A 22,447-nucleotide genomic window follows, 5' to 3' on the forward strand; every position below is an offset into this window, starting at 1 on the left:
CCTTGTGTTGTCTCTGTTGTGTGGTGGTCATGGTACGGTGTGGGGTCAGGAAGGGTCAGTATCAGTGCTGGTGCCCCAATTCACGTATCGTTTCTGGAGTGCTCCTGTTCTTACTATCCCCCCCCCCCCCCCATTCTTTCCTCTACCTGTTGCCCTGACATTCCTTTTACCTCTGGTTTGCCATTTTCCTCTAGCCTTTGACTGGAGTGTTCTGTATGTGTTATTCCTCACATCAGATTAGCACTTGCACCCTAGGTCCTCAATTATTTATTGGATGTATTCCAGTCTCTCTCTTGCAATATGTTTCTTACCCTTTGTAGCTCCCTCTAGCACCATGGAAGGTATCCCCTGATTTCTTGACCATGTCCTATCGATCTCTCCCTTCTTCCTGTCTGTTTTTTCCGTATGTTCCTGTCTTAACCAATTTTGCAATGAACCTCCTCATTTTCTACCTTCTCAGTACACACAATTTTCAACATCTTACTGTGGCAGGGCTGGCCACAGCATACTAAACTTCACACATGCAGTGTGTACAAAGCCAACGCCCAGCCTGTCACTCAACTTTGCTCGGTCTTTCTTGGAAGTACCCGGCATAACGCAACATTTCGTTTAGAATTACGGTGCGGCAGGTTTCGGTTGTCAAAACTCTTTAGTTCGGCATAATTGTTGTGTGAGTGCTATTTACCCTTACTTATTTTTGTTTGATATGAAGGATGTTCACAGGTCCAGTGGCTATTTTTCCAAAAAGAGAGTCTAGCAATCTATCATCACAATTTTTTAAAAATTAATGAGAATGACACAAGAGAGTGACGAGAATTCTCAATTCGCGTAAGTGACAGGTACTGCCTACTTGCTGTGAAGTATTACAATACTGTGCAGAACGAATTTAAAGATCTAGTTGACAATGAAAGAGCAAAAAATGACAGTGATCGACAGACAGGATTCATTTTTGTGTACATCAAGAAGCACTTTGTGCTAAATTTGCAGGTATGGAGCACTGGAAGAAATTGATGGCATGAATAGTACAATTTCTGAGTTTGCACACATTATTCCATTGTCATTTGCAACAGTTTTCAATGGAACTGAATGAAGACTGTGAAGAATTCATATATTACTGCAAAAATACATTGGTAAAGTGAAGGGGCATGCCTGAAACAATTTTTTGATCTAAAACTCACTATTCTTTAATTTATAAAGGAAAAAGGAGTGCAAGAATGAAAATTAGAACATCTGGAATGAATTGCAGACTTAAAATTTCAAGTGGACATAACTGCACACTACCCACAGTAAGACATTGCAAGATGACGTCCTTCTGTTTTGATGGGGTTGCATTTAAAAAGAAAATCCCATTGTAGAAGAAACACATTCTGACAAAGAGAGTCCATTTCCTTAAGTTCATTGGCTCAAGGAAATGGGAGGTTTGAAGAATTCACTGTGGCACTGAAAGAACTAAAAAGATATTTCTATAAAGGTTTTGAGGGCACTGTCAATTTTGCATCTATTTTTAAAACATTTGTGTTTCGGTTGAAAGTGCTTCTGCGTATGCAGATGTGGCTGATTGACTCGCAAGGTAATTAGAGATTTATTGATCTTTTTTTGTTAAAACAATCCAGGACATCTATATAGCTTTCCTGAGTTAGAGTATCCAAGTCTCCATAATGAGGTTGCAAAAGTGCTACAATATTTCCATCAACATATTTGTGTGAAAGACCTTTCTTTCTTTATGAAACCAAATAAGTCAAGAGTACTTGGCAACTTGTGTGCAAAACACTGTGAAATTGCCTGTGTCTTCTGTATGCTGACAGTTTGTACCATATGAAAATTATATATAATGTGTTCAGTGCATCAAAAATAAATAAATAATACAGAAAATTTGTTTTGTTTGTGATCTATCTTATTGAGAAATGTGAAGTATAAAACAAAGTCATATGCAGTGTGACTGCACTGCCATTTAAATGCGACGAGTTCCCAGTATCCCCCCTTCCCTCTCCTCGTGCTCAGACAGCATGGCTTGGTGGTGGGGGAAATGTGCAGTGAAACCGAGTGCTTTGGCACTCGGTCGCATGGCCCATGAGCCTAAACCTTGCCTGCTCCTATGCTATAGCAAACACTTAAATTCTCTTCTTTTCCAGTTTTCGTACAATTCATGATTCACTAACATACTGTGCTGTGCTCCAGATGTACATTCTCAGACATTTCTTCCTCAAATTATGACCTTTGTTTAATAATATTTGACTTCTCTTGGTCAGGAACACTCTTTTTGCCTGTGTAGGTCTGCTTTTTATGTCCTCCTTGCTTCATCTGTCATGTGTTTACTTTCCAAGTAGTGGACTACCTGAACTTCGTCTACTTTGTGGTCCAAATCTTGATCTTAAGTTTGTTGGTAATATCATTTCTGTTACTGCTGATTACTTTCCTTGTTCTTTGATTTACTCTCAAGCCATATTCTGTTCTTATTGGAATGTTCATTCCATTCAAAACATCCTGCATTTCTTCTTCACTTCTAGCAAGGGCACATTGCCATCAGTGAATCTTATCATTGATGTCCTTTCATCCTTAATTTCATTCTCACTCTTTAGCCCTTTTAAAAAAAAAATTTCCAGCTATGCTTCTTGTATGTACACATTAAACATAAGGGGCTAAGAACTATGTCCATATCTTACACCGTTTTTAATTTGAGGACTTTGTTCTTGGTGTTCCATTCTTATTGTTCCCTCTTAGTTCTTGTACATATTCTACATCTTGCATCATTTTACAGTGTTAAGCACTTTGTTGAGATTTCCTAAATTCTTGCTTCAGTGGGCAAGTGCAGTGTGTGTGGATATGGCATGGGAACTCTGTCAGTGAACTAGATTTAGGGAATAGCGTCTGCTTGTGAAGACCTTAGTAAGACATCCATGTAATGAGAAAGGGTTTGCTTTTAGTGCAGATGTGCTGTCTACAGTTGGGGAAACTATATGTGAGGGACATTTTGGTATGGAAGGGGTGACAGCTGTCGGAGTACAGGTGCTGTTGATGGTTACTGGGCTTGGATGGAACCTGTGGCCATAACAAGCTTACCAGTGCGTTGTTCCTGCGCGTGTGTGTGTGTGTGTGTGTGTGTGTGTGTGTGTGTGTGTGTGTGTGTGTGTGTGTGTGTGTGTGTGTGTGTGTGCGTGCGTGCGTGTGTGTGTGTGTGTGTGTGTGTGTGTGTGTGTGTGTGTGTGTGTGTGTGTGTGCGTGCGTGTAGTCATTAAATTATTTTTGTTCCATCAACGACATTCCATTACCATGTAGGTTGTTCGCATCTAATATTGAACGAATCTGTAGGTTAAGTAAAGCTGACAGGAAGTAAAGACTGGACTGATTATAACATGACATTAATGTGATTGCATTTCATATGGGGAGCATACCAAACTCGTCTGCTCCAATTTTACTGGGCCTTTGTGTGATCTCAGTCTGATTATAGGTGCACGGTGTATGGGTCTGCATGGCCCTCTTATTTCAAAATTTTGGGCTTGGTTCACCAATAAGTAATTCAGCTGACCACTGGAGTCTTCAGAACCAGCCCCATATCAAGCCTTCACAGTGAGACTATTGAGCTCTTGCTTCACATCAAGTGACAACTCGTGGTACAACAGGCCTATACACACTGTCCATGCGTACAGTATCATTGTTTCACAACCTGTGGAATGGATTTTTTGTAATTGACAATGAGCAGCGAGGCCCAGTGGAATTAACTTGAAGGGTTTCCTTTTAGAGATGGGTGTGACTGGTTTTAAAGTTTTACACCAAGCTCTGAGCAGATCTCTACTGTGGCTGTTACAGAGGCCCAGAGTTATTTTAGATTTGGTCCATTAAAAAGCAAGTCTATGTTCCAGACTTTATGTTTCAAGCTCTGTTTTTTTTTTCATATTTTAACTAGAAATTACAATTCTATAGTTTTGTGCAACTGATGGTTCCAAACAGGAGTGGAGTATTGTCTTGGCTGTTCAGTAGTGTTCCCTGACCATATTTTCAGGATTCATCTTCTCCATTAATATGCTGTAATTAATGCAGGGTTCCATGTGATTGTCATAGCACTGGAACAGATTAGGTGTTTTAAAGGCAAACTGTTTCTCATCTGTCTGATTCCTTTAGTGCCCTACAATCATTGCAGCACATCTACCCGGAACAGAATGTGGCCCAGCTGACACATGACCAACTGTGCTTTCTTCGACAGTGGGGAAGCAACAGGTGTCATTCAGCTGGGTACCGGGCCATGTGGAAATTCAGAAAAATTAACAGACAGACCAAGCAGCCAAGTAGACATGCAGGGAGTGAGACACGACAGGATGTGCTGCTCGCCAGCAAGCTGTCATTTTGCTGGTGGGTTGGAGATTGATGCAATCGGGAGAGGAGGAGTGGTCGGCAGTGACAGACAATAAGCTGTGCTTGGTGAAGCTAGCTATCCAGCTGTGTAATTCCTCTTGCCAGTCACTGTGGCAGGATGAAGTGGTCCTTACCTGTCTCTGGATTGGGCACTGTCCATTAACACATGGCTTCTTACTCTAGTAATAGAAACCTCCTTCCCCTCTCCCAAGTCTGTGATGCCTGTGCTGTGTAAAGCATTATAAGCAACATTTTAACTGATTGCATTTTATATGGTGATAAATGGGAAGAAACATGTTTAGGTAGGAAACTGCTACTGTTTTTAGCTGATGACGAGGTGACTGATAAAGGTTTTCAAATTTTGCGAAGTGTCTGGACTGTGGTGTAAGCTTTTAGGCTGGAGATTTTAGTGTGTTGCAGAATGTCTGGCTCACCCCCTTTGTTCCTGAGATGAGCCAACCAAAGTTATCTGCTGTATTCATTCAAAAGTTCTACACACTGTAAGATAGAATCGAAGAAAATAATTTATTTTCCAAAATGCCTTTACAGGCCCTTAATATTATCTCTCTTCTTTTGACAATTTCTGTGTTACAGATAGGGAAAATGTATTGTTGAGCTGAGCTGTCTGATTACTCGGGTCACCTCTCTTGAAGTGTAAAAATTGTTTGTAAATGTTTTTGTTGGAGTTGTTCCTTCAATTTAGGAAACAATTCAAAGGCTAATGGGCTCATATCAATACCGTATGGTGGTTAGGGATGTATTTCCCATCTATATTTGTTGAGCATTTCTCTCACTGGTAAGGCAATGTGAGGTGCAAAATGAGGACACGAGCTGCAAGCACGTCAAGTGCAGAACATTTTGCAGAAACAGCTTGTTGTATGCTTCTGTTACAGACATCCCCTGGGGCACTCTATTTGTAGCTATAATTCCATTCATGTCATATGCAAAGATCATCTTCATTTTCACCTTGGATGGTGTTGGAATTTTTTCGGGCATGGAGAGTTAAAACTTTTCCATTGTGCGACTGAGACTTCAGTTCTAGCTCAAAACTTCACACCCAGATATCATAAAGTGCAACAGTCCTTTTCAGAAACTGTCGTTCTGTTCGGTAGCACTGAAGCAATTCTTCCACAATTCTTGTGCAACTTGCTTTCTGCTCTTCTCTCAGATCATGCAGAACCCATCTGGCTACAACTTTTCTCATGTTTAACTTTTCAGTTATGATTCTGGAAACTGAAGTGACATACATTGTGACTCCCCAGGGGGGCTAGCTGCTGTTGGTGGGTTTGTACTTGGCTACCACGGAGCCCCAAACTTTGCAACATCTTTTCCCTTCCGTGCTGCATGTCTGTACTCCTGCTATTCTTTTTTCCCCCTTCCTTGGGGAACATATGTGGGATGTTTTCAGAAATGTGTTCTGCATTTTCAGTAGCCGATATCAGAACATGTGTTTCGTTCCTTTTTTTCTTTCTTCGTTCCCCTTCTCCTACCCTTTCTCTGCTTCAGTGTTTGAGTTTCCTCTTTTACTTCTTCCTCCCTGTGCGCTTCTGAAGGCTGGCCCACATGTCTGATGCATAACAGGTGACTGTGTAAAATGTAATTCCCAGCCACAGGTCAACGGGCAGGGTTCGCATGTATCCCTCTTACAAGCCAGGCACAGGGTGGGGTGATTGCCTGAGCTGTACCTTCCCAAATAGCTGATTTGTCTCTCTGTCAGGTATTTGGGAGGTTTGACCTGAGGTGTGAACAATCACCTGGCACCCCTCCAGTGGAATGTTTGCAACATTAGATCCAACAAAGAGGACTTAAGGCTGCTCTTGGGATCACAGCATCCACGTGTTCTCTGCCCCCAGGAAACAAAATTGTGTCCTCAAGACCACTTTGAGTTCTCAAATTTCTTTATGGCCCCCTACCCCCACAAAGGATGGCATTCCATCTCATAGGGGAGTCATGTTGCTCATCCAGGACAACGTTCATAGTTACACCATCTCCCTGACTACCTGACTTTAAGCTGTTGCAGCCCACATTTTCTTTCCTCACTCGTCTTTTCCCTTTTTACTGTTTATGTCCCTCCGTCATTTGGTGTTACCAGAGCAGACTTCCTCCAGCTTTTTGGGCAACTCTCTCACCCCTTTCTCCTGCTCGGTGACTTTAATTGCGCACCATCTCCTTTGGTGTTCTCAGAGATCCTGTCAGAGATGTGCCCTCTTGGCTGATCTTCTCAATAAACTTAACCTTATCTGCCTTAATAAGAAAGCACCCACATTCCTTTGAGACTCCACACACACTTATTCCCATTTGAACCTTTCCTTCTGCACTGCCCAGCTTGCCCATTGTCTCGAGTGGTTCATTCTCTCTGACACATATTCGAGCAACCATTTCCCGTGTGCTAGCCGTTTGCTGACTCCTATCCCACCTGTGTACACACCCAAACAACAGCTTTCTAAGGCCGCCTGGAGGCTTTAGACCTCCCTGGCGACCTTCAACAAACATTTTCCCACTTGTGATGACCAGGTAGAAACATTATCCTTACTGTCGCAGTCATTCCTTGCAATTCCTCTTTGGTGGATTTTAACCATCCTCCTATGATGGCCAACTGCAATCGTTATAAACAGTTGCATGCACAGTGTCGTTGCATTCTTCGGTATAGCAAAAAAGCTAGCTGGATTTTATGTACTAGTTCTTTTAATAGTTCCACTCCCTCATCCCTCATGTGGGCCAACCTACAACGGCGCTCCTGGACCAAGATCCGTTCCCCAGTTTCCGGCCTGACCGTAGAAGATGATGTGATGTGGACCCTATTGCTATCTCTAACATCTTGGGCAGCTATTTTGCAGAGATTTCGAGCTCCACCCACCGTAACCCTGTATTCCTCCATCACACACGAGTGGAGGAGGCTTGGGCAATACCCTTCTCTTCTCAGAATCTTGAGTGCTATAATGCTGCCTTGACTGTGGGGGATCTCAATAATGCTCTCACTTCATTTCGAACTTCTGCCCCAGGGCTAGACACTCAGATGTCACAGAACCTTTCTCTTGCACGCAAACATTTTCTCCATACGTACAATCGCATCTGGGCCGAGGGCACGTTTCCCAGACACTGTTGTGAAGCCACTGTCATACCCATACGTAAGCCCGGTAAGGAAAAACAACTTTCTTCTATTTATCACCCCATTTCCTTCAACAGCTGTGTTTACAAGGTGATGGAACTTATGATTCATGCCCAGCTGGTATGATGGTTAGAGTCTCTGAATTTACTAACCACTGCACAGTGCGGATTTCGAGTGTGCCGTTCCTCAGTTGACCATCTCGTCACATAGTCAGCTCATGTCACAAATGGTTTTCTGCAGAATGTGGCCATGTTTTTTTTTTGAGAAAAGTTTTTTTTGATTTAGAGAAAACCTACACCACCTGCTTGAGGACTGGTATCCTTCGTACTCTCTACACATGGGGCTTCCATAGCCACATTGCCCCATTTCCTTCAGGAATTTATAAAATACGAGTTTTCAGGGTATGTGTGGGTTCTGCCTTGCTGGACACCTTTATCCAGGAAAACGATTTGCCTCAGGATTCTGTCCTGAGCATAGTCCTCTTTGCTATTGACATTATTCGTATTACAGCCTGTCTCCCAGTGGGCATATCTCGCTCCCTTTTTGTTGATGATTTTGCCATCTATTGCAGTTCTCCACAAACCTGCGTCACTGAGTGGCGTCTTCATTGATTTCTCGATGTTTTTCACTCGTGGATTTTGGATTTCCAGTGACAAAACCATTTGAGTGATTTTCTGGCAACGCAGTTGGTGTCTTCCACTGTCTTTACATCTTGGGTCTCTTGCTCTTCTATTTGTTGAAACTACGAAATTCCTCAGGCTCATGCTCAATAGGAAACTTGATAGGTGCTCCCACGTGTCTTACCTGGCTGCCCACTCTATGTGGTCCCTCATTGTCCTACGTGTCTCTGCGATACTTCTGGGGAGCGGATCGGACCACACACCTCCATTTTTACCAGCCCCTTGTCTGTTCGAAACTAGACGGTGTGTTTTGTTTATGGATCTGCACGTCTGTCCCTATTACACTGTTTCAATACCATCCACCATCGTGGCATATGTTTATCTGCTGGTGCCTTTTATACTACTCTGTTAGAGTGTTTGTATGCAGAAGCTGCTGAACTGCCACTGTTATATCGCCGTAACGTTCTGAGCAGATGCACATGCTGTTTGTCTGCCATGTCTGGCCACTCATCCTGTGTCTCCTTTTTTTTGATGACTCCTGTGATCGCTAGTATGGGGCGCGTCCCCCTTCTCTGTTGCCTCCTGGTGTTCACTTTCAGCTATTGCTCTGGCTGCTTAACTTCACGCTATGTGCCATTTTTCCAGGAGTTGTGAACCCTTCACCACCTTGGCTTCGTGCAGTGGCCTGTGTTTGCCTTGGCCTTCATTCGCTTCGTATGGACACTACTCCAGCCTCGCTCTATCGGCATAATTTTCTTGACCTTCGCGATAGTATCTATGTGTACACTGATGGTACTGACTGTGGTGTCAGATGTGCCTCTGTCATTGGCACAGATATTTTTCTGTATCGGCTTCAGGAACACTGCTCAGTATTTACAACAGAGCTCTTCACCCTGTATCAGGCCATGCAGTACATCTGGAAAAACAGGCTTTTCGATTGTGTCATCTGCTCTGACTCTCTGTACCCTTCAGAGCCTCTTTGTGCTGCACAGCATCTGTCCCTTGCTGCAACAGGTCCGTGAAAGCGGTCTGACAAGAAACGAGGCCGCTGAAGCTGCTGCCAAGGCTGCAGTCCTCGTACCTCTGTCCAGTGATCTCTTTGTTGCCGTCTGTCAGCAGGTGGTGTCACTTTCGCATCACCACTGGTCCTCCCTTCGTGGGAACAAGCTCCAGGGAATTAAACCTCTCCCTGTGCCCCTCTCGCCATGAGTAATCATTTTAGCTAGGTTGCGTATTGGGCACTGTCCTTCTAGCCATCGCCATTTGTTAAGTGGTTATCTACCACCGCTTTGGGCCCATTGTCCCCAACCTCTGATGGTTTGCCATTTCCTAATGGAATGCCCTTTTTTAACCACTTGCATTCTTAATTTATGTTTGCCGTCTGCGTTATTGGCCGTTTTAGCTAACGATGCATGGGCTGTCGACCACATTTTACTTTTTTTTTGTCATAGCAATATGACGAAGAACATTAATCTTTAGTTCAGGACCACTGTTTCTCTATTGCATTCTTTATGGTCCTTTCTCCAAGTCCCTGTTTTTAGCTCTCTTTCCTTCAGTCGATAGCGTGTAACTTAATCATTAACTCCTTTTGTGTCTTCGTGTTCTAAAGATCTGACATAGGTGCGTATGACCCTATTTGCCTATTCCTCATGTTTTTTGCTGACCCCCTCTCAAAATTTCATTAACAAACTGAGAGGTGTAGTCTATTGCAGTTTATTGCTGTCCATGTCTTGGGTTGTCATCAGTGCTTAACTGAACTTCACAGAAACGAGAAGACCACCATGATCTTGTACTACGATCCACTGCACTAATTCCACATACCTCCCTCAAAGTGTTGCTTACTTTCCACATAGGGTTTTGATTTTGATGTAGGTACACTGGTCACTACATGTTACTAGACCCGACCCAATTTCGGCTTTCATTTTATAACTGAATTAATCACAACAGAGCCATGCGAACCAGCAAACATATATAGCCATCATGCCTTAAGTATCATTCACAACTGACACGAATTTCAACTTGGTCATGCCACTGTAATGCTTGTGCATGCAAACTGTGTAGGGATTTGAAACGACACTGGTATTATAACTGTTTCCACAGTTTTTCCTTAAGTTTTAGTTCTGACAATGTGATTTTCATTATCTCTCTCTCTCTCTCTCTGTGTGTGTGTGTGTGTGTGTGTGTAAGGGGGGGGGCAGTGCATATGTTTTAGGGATTTCTTTGTGTTTTTCTTTGCAGTTCATGTTTTAATAATTTTGCGATATTTATCCACACTTCATTTCGTAAAGTTTTAGTGAGGGTGTTAAAGACCTTGCTGTTGGTGTACCCATGTTGACATTTCATTGTCAACTATTGCACATTGTATAACTTTTCCTTCTTCCATTGTGACAGTTGGCTCATCCAGCTACCTGTACAGAAAAATTGAGTTTAATGTGAAATTGGAACCATTCTATACATTGCACATCGATTTTTCAGATACACAAAGCATTGCCAGAAATTAAAAGTCACACAAGATTGAAACATGTATTCACAGTGGAAATTGCACCCAAGATTTGTAATTGTAATACAATACTTTGAAAGTCAGTAGCAGATTGAAGAGGCCAAAGTTACATGAATTGCAGTAAGAATACATATACAATGACAGTAATCAGTGATGACCACACTGTGTATGGTGCCCAGTAAATGGATTGGGACATGATGCTAATTGTGACGATACTGAAGTGGCCAAGGTTGTTGCAGATGTTGGTGTTGCTGAGTGTGCATAGCAAGATTGGGAAAGGTTAACACAAGACAGCTAGAATTTTCATTTTCCTACTGAAAATACGCACTTGATTTTTAAAATTTCCAGTATAATTTCGACTGCTTATGCATGCAAATTCTGCTCTGTGAAGTGTGTAACCAAGATTACTGTGGAATCCCCACTGTTACAGGAAAAACAATTTGCAGAGTTCTCATTTTTTATAACATGGACAGTATTTGCCTTCATTGTTAATATTCATGTATAAATTCTTGTAGTGAATCTAACACCATGTTGCACTTAGTTATATCTGTTTTTAGTTCCATGTGCTGTTACATACAACCTTATGTATTTATGTAGTCATGTATAAACTGTTGAAAGTTGCAAAAAACGCTAAATTATTCTCACATAATGTGGTTTCCAGAGTCTGATGTCAATGTGAAAAAACAAAAAATCTTGAGATGAGTAAATTAATGCTATGGATTGACAGCTTGTACAAGATAAGGCTGGCTGAAAAACGATCATAAAGGTCAACTGTGACTCACTGAACATATTGTCATTATTTACATAGGTGGGTAACAATTACAGTGTCTTTATTTTCATTCGAAAGATAGTAACATTCATTGATGAAATTTCTCAGAAATTAACCATTTATTGTATGCCTGATTTAAGTTTTGAAACAGCATAAATGTTTTTCTTACTGTCATTATGAATGTGTCTGATCCGTTTCTGAAATAGGTGCTTGGTTTTAGGGGTGATATGGTATTTTAATTCAGTTAACTTTGCAAGAGTATTTCTTGTAAAAACAAAGATAATTCTTTAGGTGCAATAATTCTGTGATTAAAAACCTTTATACTCTCTCTCTCTCTCTCTCTCTCTCTCTCTCTCTCTCTCTCTCTCTCTCTCATATATATATAATAGAGGGAAACATTCCACTTGGGAAAAATATATCTAAAAACAAAGATGATGTGACTTACCAAACGAAAGTGCTGGCAGGTCGATAGACACACAAACATACACACAAAATTCTAGCTTTCGCAACCAATGGTTGCTTCATCAGGAAAGAGGGAAGGAGAGGGAAAGACGAAAGGATGTGTGGGTTTTAAGGGAGAGGCTAAGGAGTCATTCTAATCCCGGGAGCGGAAAGACTTAGCTTAGGGGGAAAAAAGGACAGGTATACACTCGTACACACACCCATATCCATCCGCACATACACAGACACAAGCAGACATTTGTAAATGCAAAGAGTTTGGGCAGAGATGTCAGTTGAGGCGGAAGTACAGAGGCAAAGATGTTGCTGAAAGACAGGTGAGGTATGAGCGGCGGCAACTTGAAATGAGCGGAGGTTGAGGCCTGGCGGATAACGAGAAGAGAGGATATACTGAAGGGCAAGTTCCCATCTCCGGAGTTCTGACAGGTTGGTGTTAGTGGGAAGTATCCAGATAACCCGGACGGTGTAACACTGTGCCAAGATGTGCTGGCCGTGCACCAAGGCATGTTTAGCCACAGGGTGATCCTCATTACCAACAAACACTGTCTGCCTGTGTCCATTCATGCGAATGGACAGTTTGTTGCTGGTCATTCCCACATAGAAAGCTTCACAGTGTAGGCAGGTCAGTTGGTAAATCACGTGGGTGCTTTCACACGTGGCTCTGCCTTTGATTGTGTACACCTTCCGGGTTACAGGAATGGAGTAGGTGGTGGTGGGAGGGTGCATGGGACAGGTTTTACACCGGGGGGCAGTTACAAGGATAGGAGCCAGAGGGTAGGAAAGGTGGTTCGGGGATTTCATAGGGATGAACTAAGAGGTTACGAAGGTTAGGTGGACGGCGGAAAGACACTCTTGGTGGAGTGGGGAGGATTTCATGAAGGATGGTTCTCATTTCAGGGCAGGATTTGAGGAAGTCGTATCCCTGCTGGAGAGCCACATTCAGAGTCTGATCCAGTCCCGGAAAGTATCCTGTCACAAGTGGGGCACTTTTGTGGTTCTCCTGCGGGAGGTTCTGGGTTTGAGGGGATGAGGAAGTGGCTCTGGTTATTTGCTTCTGTACCAGGTCGGGAGGGTAGTTGCGGGATGCGAAAGCTGTTTTCAGATTGTTGGTGTAATGGTTCAGGGATTCTGGACTGGAGCAGATTCGTTTGCCACGAAGAACTAGGCTGTAGGGAAGGGACCGTTTGATGTGGAATGGGTGGCAGCTGTCATAATGGAGGTACTGTTGCTTGTTGGTGGGTTTGATGTGGACGGACGTGTGAAGCTGGCCATTGGACAGATGGAGGTCAACGTCAAGGAAAGTGGCATGGGATTTGGAGTAGGACCAGGTGAATCTGATGGAACCAAAGGAGTTGAGGTTGGAGAGGAAATTTTGGAGTTGTTCTTCACTGTGAGTCCAGATCATGAAGATGTCATCAATAAATCTGTACCAAACTTTGGGTTGGCAGGCCTGGGTGACCAAGAAGGCTTCCTCTAGGGGACCCATGAATAGGTTGGCGTACGAGGGGGCCATCCTGGTACCCATGGCTGTTCCCTTTAATTGTTGGTATGTCTGGCCTTCAAAAGTGAAGAAGTTGTGGTGGGTCAGGATGAAGCTGGCTAAGGTAATGAGGAAAGAGGTTTTAGGTAGGGTGGCAGGTGATGGACGTGAAAGGAAGTGCTCCATCGCAGCGAGGCCCTGGACGTGCGGAATATTTGTGTATAAAGAAGTGGCATCAATGGTTACAAGGATGGTTTCCGGGGCTAACAGACTGGCTAAGGATTCCAGGCATTCGAGAAAGTGGTAGGTGTCTTTGATGAAGGATGGGAGACTGCATGCAATAGGTTGAAGGTGTTGATCTACGTAGGCAGAAATACGTTCTGTGGGGGCTTGGTAACCAGCTACAATGGGACGGCCGGGATGATTGGGTTTGTGAATTTTAGGAAGAAGGTAGAAGGTAGGGGTGCGGGGTGTCGGTGGGGTCAGGAGGTTGATGGAGTCAGGTGAAAGGTTTTGTAGGGGGCCTAAGGTTCTGAGGATTCCTAGAAGCTCTGCCTGGACATCAGGAATGGGATTACCTTGGCAAACTTTGTATGTAGTGTTGTCTGAAAGCTGACACAGTCCCTCAGTCACATACTCCCAACGATCAAGTACGACGGTCGTGGAACCCTTGTCCGCCGGAAGAATGAAGATGGATCGGTCAGCCTTCAGATCACGGATAGCCTGGGCTTCAGCAGTGGTGATGTTGGGAGTAGGATTAAGGTTTTTCAAGGATTGAGAGGCAAGGCTGGAAGTGAGAATTTCCTGGAAGGTTTGGAGAGGGTGATTTTGAGGAAGAGTAGGTGGGTCCCGCTGTGACGGAGGCCGGAACTGTTCCAGGCAGGGTTCAATTTGGATAGTGTCTTGGGGAGTTGGATCATTAGGAGTCAGATTAGGATCATTTTTCTTCGTGGCAAAGTGATATTTCCAGCAGAGAGTACGAGTGTAGGACAGTAAATCTTTGACGAGGGCTGTTTGGTTGAATCTGGGAGTGGGGCTGAAGGTGAGGCCTTTGGATAGGACAGAGGTTTCGAATTGGGAGAGAGGTTTGGAGGAAAGGTTAACTACTGGATTGGGGTGTTATGGTTCCAGATTGTGTTGATCGGAATTTTGAGGTTTTGGAGGGAGTGGAGCTTGAAGTGGGAGATTGAGTAGATGGGAGAGACTGGGTCTGTGTGCAATGAGAGGAGGTTGAGGTTTGCTGGAAAGGTAGTGAAGGGTGAGTGAGTTGCCTTTCCGGAGGTGGGAAACCAGGAGATTGGATAGTTTTTTTAAGGTGGAGGATGGCATGCTGTTCTAATTTGCGGTTGGCCTGTAGGAGGATGCTCTGAACAGCCGGTGTGGATGTGGGAGAGGAAAGATTGAGGACTTTTATTAAGGATAGGAGTTGACGGGTGCGTTCATTGGCTGAGTTGATGTGTGGGTGAAGGATTTGGTGGGTGAGGGCAATGGATTGTTCTGTTTGGAACTGGTATAGGGACTGATGGAAAGAAGGGTTGCAGCCAGAGATGGGAACTTTAAGTGTGAGGCCTTTGGGGGTAATGCCAAATGTCAGACAAGCCTGGGAAAATAAAATATGGGAGTGTAATCTGGGTAGCGCGAAGGCATGTTTGCGGAGGGAATGTAAATAAAACTTAATGGGGTTGTTGTGGGGGTGTTGTGAGGGTGACATGGTATTAGAAGGTGGAAAGTGTAACATGAGGCTGAAATGAAAATAAAAATATATGGGGAGAGATAAAGGTGAACTAGAAAGCAACTGGAGATCTGGTGTGAAAAAAGGTGAAAAAGTATTGGTTAAAGCCGGGCTATGTTGATCCTCTGGTGAACTTGGGTTGGTAGACGACGACGTGCATGAAGGTTAGGTGGTTGTGTTGCCGCCAAAACACGTTAAAGAGTGGAGAAATTAGGGAAAATTTCGAAAAAACTACGTGTAAATATAAACCTCAAAATTCCAATCAACACAATCTGGAACCACAACACCCTAATTCAGTTGTTAACCTTTCCTCCAAACCTCTCCCCCAATCCGAAACCTCTGTCCTATCCAAAGGCCTCACCTTCAGCCCCACTCCCAGATTCAACCAAACAGCCCCGTCAAAGATTTACTGTCCTACACTCGTACTCTCTGCTGGAAATATCACTTTGCCACGAAGAAAAATGATCCTAATCTGACTCCTAATGATCCAACTCCCCAAGACACTATCCAAATTGAACCCTGCCTGGAACAGTTCCGGCCTCCGTCACAGCGGCACCCACCTACTCTTCCTCAAAATCACCCTCTCCAAACCTTCCAGGAAATTCTCACTTCCAGCCTTGCCTCTCAATCCTTGAAAAACCTTAATCCTACTCCCAACATCACCACTGCTGAAGCCCAGGCTATCCGTGATCTGAAGGCTGACCGATCCATCTTCATTCTTCCGGCGGACAAGGGTTCCACGACCGTTGTACTTGATCGTTGGGAGTATGTGACTGAGGGACTGTGTCAGCTTTCAGACAAAACTACATACAAAGTTTGCCAAGGTAATCCCATTCCTGATGTCCAGGCAGAGCTTCTAGGAATCCTCAGAACCTTAGGCCCCCTACAAAACCTTTCACCTGACTCCATCAACCTCCTGACCCCACCGACACCCCGCACCCCTACCTTCTACCTTCTTCCTAAAATTCACAAACCCAATCATCCCGGCCGTCCCATTGTAGCTGGTTACCAAGCCCCCACAGAACGTATTTCTGCCTACGTAGATCAACACCTTCAACCCATTACATGCAGTCTCCCATCCTTCATCAGAGACACCAACCACTTTTTTTCGAACGCCTGGAATCCTTAGCCAGTCTGTTACCCCCGGAAACCATCCTTGTAACCATTGATGCCACTTCTTTACACACAAATATTCCGCACGTCCAGGGCCTCGCTGCGATGGAGCACTTCCTTTCACGCCCATCACCTGCCACCCTACCTAAAACCTCTTTCCTCATTACCTTAGCCAGCTTCATCCTGACCCACAACTTCTTCACTTTTGAAGGCCAGACATACCAACAATTAAAGGGAACAGCCATGGGTACCAGGATGGCCCCCTCATACGCCAACCTATTCATGGGTCCCCTAGAGGAAGCCTTCTTGGTCACCCAGGCCTGCCAACCCAAAGTTTGGTACAGATTTATCGATGACATCTTCATGATCTGGACTCACAGTGAAGAACAACTCCAGAATTTCCTCTCCAACCTCAACTCCTTTGGTTCCATCAGATTCACCTGGTCCTACTCCAAATCCCATGCCACTTTCCTTGACGTTGACCTCCATCTGTCCAATGGCCAGCTTCACACGTCCGTCCACATCAAACCCACCAACAAGCAACAGTACCTCCATTATGACAGCTGCCACCCATTCCACATCAAACGGTCCCTTCCCTACAGCCTAGGTCTTCGTGGCAAACGAATCTGCTGCAGTCCGGAATCCCTGAACCATTACACCAACAACCTGAAAACAGCTTTCGCATCCCGCAACTACCCTCCCGACCTGGTACAGAAGCAAATAACCAGAGCCACTTCCTCATCCCCTCAAACCCATAACCTCCCACAGAAGAACCACAAAAGTGCCCCACTTGTGACAGGATACTTTCCGGGACTGGATCAGACTCTGAATGTGGCTCTCCAGCAGGGATACGACTTCCTCAAATCCTGCCCTGAAATGAGAACCATCCTTCATGAAATCCTCCCCACTCCACCAAGAGTGTCTTTCCGCCGTCCACCTAACCTTCGTAACCTCTTAGTTCATCCCTATGAAATCCCCAAACCACCTTCCCTACCCTCTGGCTCCTACCCTTGTAACCGCCCCCGGTGTAAAACCTGTCCCATGCACCCTCCCACCACCACCTACTCCAGTCCTGTAACCTGGAAGGTGTACACTATCAAAGGCAGAGCCAAGTGTGAAAGCACCCACGTGATTTACCAACTGACCTGCCTACACTGTGATGCTTTCTATGTGGGAATGACCAGCAACAAACTGTCCATTCACATGAATGGACAGAGGCAGACAGTGTTTGTTGGTAATGAGGATCACCCTCTGGCTAAGCATGCCTTGGTGCACGGCCAGCACATCTTGGCACAGTGTTACACCGTCCGGGTTATCTTGATACTTCGCACTAACACCAACCTGTCAGAACTCCGGAGATGGGAACTTGCCCTTCAGTATATCCTCTCTTCTCGTTATCCGCCAGGCCTCAACCTCCGCTAATTTCAAGTTGCCGCCGCTCACACCACAGAACACCAATATAGTAGAAGTGCAAAGACCACATTATTATACGGAAACACAGAAAGACACCAGCGCTACTTTTGGCCTGGCTGTGAATTTCAATACGAAAAAATATGGCGCGAAAATCTCTTATGTTTATTTCTAAATACGCGAATTAGAGGACAATATTTTTCATTTAATCTTTGAATGTGGGCCGCATAGTGCAGTAATAAAGGTTTTTGAGATCTTGCAAAGTAATATATAAAAGAAATCTCAATCAAAAACAAACATTAACTAGTCGTAGCTGCAGTTTACATTGTGAAAATTTTCGTAAATTACGTCACCTTTTGGCTGTGAAATTTTTTTGTAAAACTCAATATTGCGATTTTGGCCATTATCATATGGAAATAAACGAGCTTTAGCACATGGCAGACAAAAATCATCTGACATTGCATGCATATATAAATGATTTTTACGTTTCCACATATCCTAAAGCACATTATGTCCACTCGCATGATCGAAAGTGGAATAGTAGGTTACACAAATAAGTAACTACACAGCTAATGGATAACCAAGAGGTCACTTACAAAAAAATCTGTGCTACAAACCAAGGATGTTCTGTAAAGTCTACAAAATCTGATTTATTATTTTTTCTGTTGATTGTTATTTATGGATATTCAGTCATCTGAAATTGAACTTCTGCACAGTTCAAATAAATTTATGAAACACACAAAATACTATTTTACAAAACTGAAAAACAAATTGGGAGCGGAGCAGTTAGACACTCCATGAATGTAGCCAAAATGTTTTTGCCAATGAGACATACAAAGAAAATGAACTGCAACACAACATTTTTTTTCTTTTTTTCCCCAACTTGGCTGTTATTTTGGCAACACCCATCATGTTTAAATAATGAAAGAAGACACTGGGACAACATTTATTTTTAACATTTTTATTTATTTACTTCCTCTTTGAAAACACTGTTTGGAACACTACTGAAAATTACACAAATTCCCCTTGACAGCACTTTATTCATTGTACTTTTAGAATCCAATCATCACGTCTAGAAAGTGTTCAGTTATGTGCCTGCTGAATTACCAGATTTTGTCATAACAAGTCAAAGGCATGATTTTGATACAAGAACATTTGTATATGTATAGGGAGCTTACTCTCATTGTACACATAATAAACAAATACAAAGTCTTTTAACATGATTTGAACTTCTTTTTAAGTTGTTGCATACACAATTTCCTCTTGTTTGTAAATTTCTTTTCTTTCAAATACTTGTATATTATAAATGGAATACTTGTCTTCAGAAGTCTCAGTCTCTCTTCAATGTCATGTTTATTACAAATTGTTGTATGAGACAGAACAATTTTTTTTTTTTAAATTATCATGTAGTTTTGTTGTGTGACCCTGACTATTTAGATACTCATACAGCTGATCATGGAGTGCCCTTAGGAAAATCATGACTCTTTCACTTGCATATTTCAAATGAGAATGCTCCTCACTATTCTCTTTAAATGAGGTAAACAAATGATTTTCAGTCACAACAGAGGAGTAGAGACTGGTATTACTTGTTTCACAATCATCTGGTACATCTATGGCTTTTAGTACATAGCCTGCTACATAGGCTAAGGATTGTTGATCTTCTACAGACTCGATGATACCATCTGAGTAAGAATAAATTTGCTCAGGTGTATCAATGTCTTTCATCTCACATTCACTTAAATGTTCACTCCTACCACTAGCTGCCAAAAAGTGACACAAACTGCTCAAGGGAGTGTAATCATCATTTTCACAGTTACTTACACTCATGGCTTTGAAAGGCAAAATCATATGATTGACAACACAAGTCTTCAGAGCTTGTACAAACTGAAAACAAGTTGGGTTTGTATTAGCAATACCATGTTGTCTTATACAACAAAAGAAATTTTCTAAAGCATCTTGATTGAACGCCTTTAAATTTAAGTACTTAAAGCCAACCACTTTCAAGGTCTTCCACAAGAAAATAATAGACTGTAATGTAATCTGCCAACCTTTTATGAAGCTAAACATATTAGCCTTGTTTCTTCCTGTTTTTAAGTCTATTATTTGCCAGCTGCCTATTTCCCTCAATATGCTATACCACATTTCTAAATGTGGCGAATTTTCTGATAAAGCACACCTAAATTGTTTTCCATCCCTGGGATATTGCTCATTATTGTTGAGTGAATCAAAGAGATTATCTACCTTTTCCACAAACTCAGCTGTGTGTATAGCTTCTGATGGTAATGTGTGAGTAGAAACATATGTTTCAATTGCAGCTGCAACTTTTACCTTCATTTTGACATGGGAATCAGAAAAGTTAAAGTGTTGTGCTTTTAATTTGGGCAGAGTTTTGAGCCGTTTTTTATCCAAAAAGAACACTGTACTGATGTACTCAAACTTTGCTGCTTTGTGAGGTTCAAATTGAATTTTATTATCTATCAAAGCATTTCTAGTGTTTTTGAGCAGATGTGGTACATCATAAATGGTAACAATTGGTTGATTATTGACGACAAAATGAAATATACTGGGCTTCAACAAATTTGCTTCACACAGTTGCTTAAGGGCCTTTTGGTTTGTTGCATTCTGGTCACATACAGTACAAACCACTTTGAACCCAATATTCTGTAGTTCACTTATGATGTGAACAATGAGTGATTTCAAATGGGTGTAGTGGAAAGTGGTTACAGTAAAGTAATATGCTAGAACTTGTTTCCAAGTTCTGTGAATGCCTTTCAGCATAAAAACCAATGCTTGACTAGCAGCTACAGGTGAACGCCCTAAGTCCTGATACCCGTAGATTATAGCTGTTTGTGTGCATCATAGTACATACCATCATCCAGAGACATTTCATCAAAAAGTAGAGCACAATACTTGTCATTTTCATGCATATTACTTACTTCCCTTGCTAAAAAGTTTAATAAAGCTGGATTAAGTCCTGTATCAAATGGTATGTGGGAAAGCACTCCCTTGAGCAGCCTGACAGATGGAAGGGAGAAGTATGTGGCCAAATATCTGTACAACCGGGGACTACGCTTATAAATAGATAAAGCAAATGCCTTATCTTGTATAGACCACCGTACTGCTGTGGGCTGCATATTGGCATTTCTTAACTGACTATTAATAAAAGTTTTAGTCACATCATTCAACTCTTCTTCAATTGACTGAAATTTCCTGTCATCATACAACTCTTTTAGAATTTTCAATTTATTCGTCTCATTCTGTAGCTGTTTTTTTTAATTTACACACTCTGGAAACTGTAATTCTATGCAATTTATACATTTTGTGTTTTCTTGGAGTGAAATCACGTTTAGAAACGCCAGATCCCATTACACCTGCACTACTTTCAACATCATAAACAGGTGAGGATAAAAAGCTGCACTCACCATCATCTGTGCTCTGTAAAGGGGGACTGCTTCGTTGTATTACTGTAGATTTTGCATTGTGACCTGTCTCTTGCACACTTATATTTGCACCCGATGTGGTGAAACCGCCACCACCACCACCACCACCAGTGTAACAAAGATGGGTGGGGGGAGGATGATACAACACCAATTCCATGTGCTTTGGTATAACACCAGGATTTAGCCTGTATCTAGTAAAGTTCACAAAATATGCTTCATAAAAATGATCCTCACACACATAATAATAACTACAGTTGACACCTTCATCTATATTACAGATCAATTTCCACTTCTTTAAAGTCTCACTTTTTGATGCAGCTGGAAATTTATAGAAATGTTTATTCTTGTGTTTGGAATTTATTTTTACATAATAACTACTCCTGCATCCAGGAAACTTGCACGAGTATTTCAATTTCAATCTCAAACTGGATTCTTCTCTTCCTGTATGATCCATCCTCATATGTCTGAAATGTTATTCAAACCAAAAATTAGGAACGAGAAAAAAGATCAGGTATGGTTTACGTTGATTAATGTTAAAGAAAACTCAATGTGAAATTGATTTCACTATCAAAAATCATATTAGCTTATGTCTAAATGCAGCTATCTATCCTGTACTGAAGTATTGACAACTGCTATCATGGCTTTTAATCTGATGTGTTATTGCTACAAAATAGTGAAAAAACGAAACAAATTCTCATTTTTACTACCTATATATAACTGCGTGAGCGTAGTTGCAATATATTCTATATACAACACTACTTTGTTAAACAGTGCTGTCAGGCGGTAGAAACACTGCTTATTGTACCATTTCAGTATATTTCAGCATCTAGATACCATGGTAGATATCAAATTCAACTGTACATTATCAGTAACAGTTACAGCTGTAAATCTGTATTACATTGTGTTGAGCATTAAAGTGCGAGAAGATTTCTACTGCATTGGATATTGCCACAATAATACGTGTAAATGTTCAACTGCTTGAAGGACCTGCTTTGTGTGTCTTCGAAACAAATGTCTTATTATGTGAGAACACAACCTTTGTCGATACAACAGCAACAAACACTTTTTACCTGGATAGAGTGTTATGTACTGTACAGAATATTTACTGTCGAAAACGGGAAATAGAACACACTCAAGGCATTACGAATCAATTGTAACACGTCCAATATTTGGTATGTAGTAAACGGCACAATAAATGATACTTATTATGTCACTAAGAGTACTTCGTGGCAAAAAGGAAGATGAATCAAAGCCAGAATTATATTCCATTACAGGATTCAGAAAGTTGAATACAAACTATGTCAAAAGCTGCTAGCATGGGATTCTCTATGAAATAAAAGGAAATATTAACAGAAATATGAAATATACTTACCCTTTAAGTAAACTGAGCAACGGAAATTGTATTTCTTTGCAGGAACAAATATACAAGAGTCCACAGAACGTAATGTGATGATACAACCTCGTG

General features: G+C 42.2%; 1 protein-coding gene across 10 annotated transcripts in view; it reads left to right on the forward strand.

Moving 5' to 3' along the window:
* Positions 1–22,447, forward strand: part of LOC124799256 (cap-specific mRNA (nucleoside-2'-O-)-methyltransferase 2) — a 327,660-nt gene that overhangs the window by 23,641 nt on the left and 281,572 nt on the right. For 4 of the 10 annotated variants that reach the window (XM_047262805.1, XM_047262808.1, XM_047262807.1 and 1 more), the window contains one exon: positions 11,241–11,387. The exons of the other annotated variants lie outside the window; for them this stretch is intronic. The gene's annotated coding sequence lies outside the window, so the exon portion shown is untranslated. The remainder of the gene's footprint in view (positions 1–11,240; positions 11,388–22,447) is intronic. 10 annotated transcript variants of the gene reach the window in all.

Source organism: Schistocerca piceifrons, chromosome 5 (assembly GCF_021461385.2).
Source record: "Schistocerca piceifrons isolate TAMUIC-IGC-003096 chromosome 5, iqSchPice1.1, whole genome shotgun sequence".
In the NCBI taxonomy this organism is placed as follows: Eukaryota; Metazoa; Arthropoda; class Insecta; order Orthoptera; family Acrididae; genus Schistocerca; species Schistocerca piceifrons.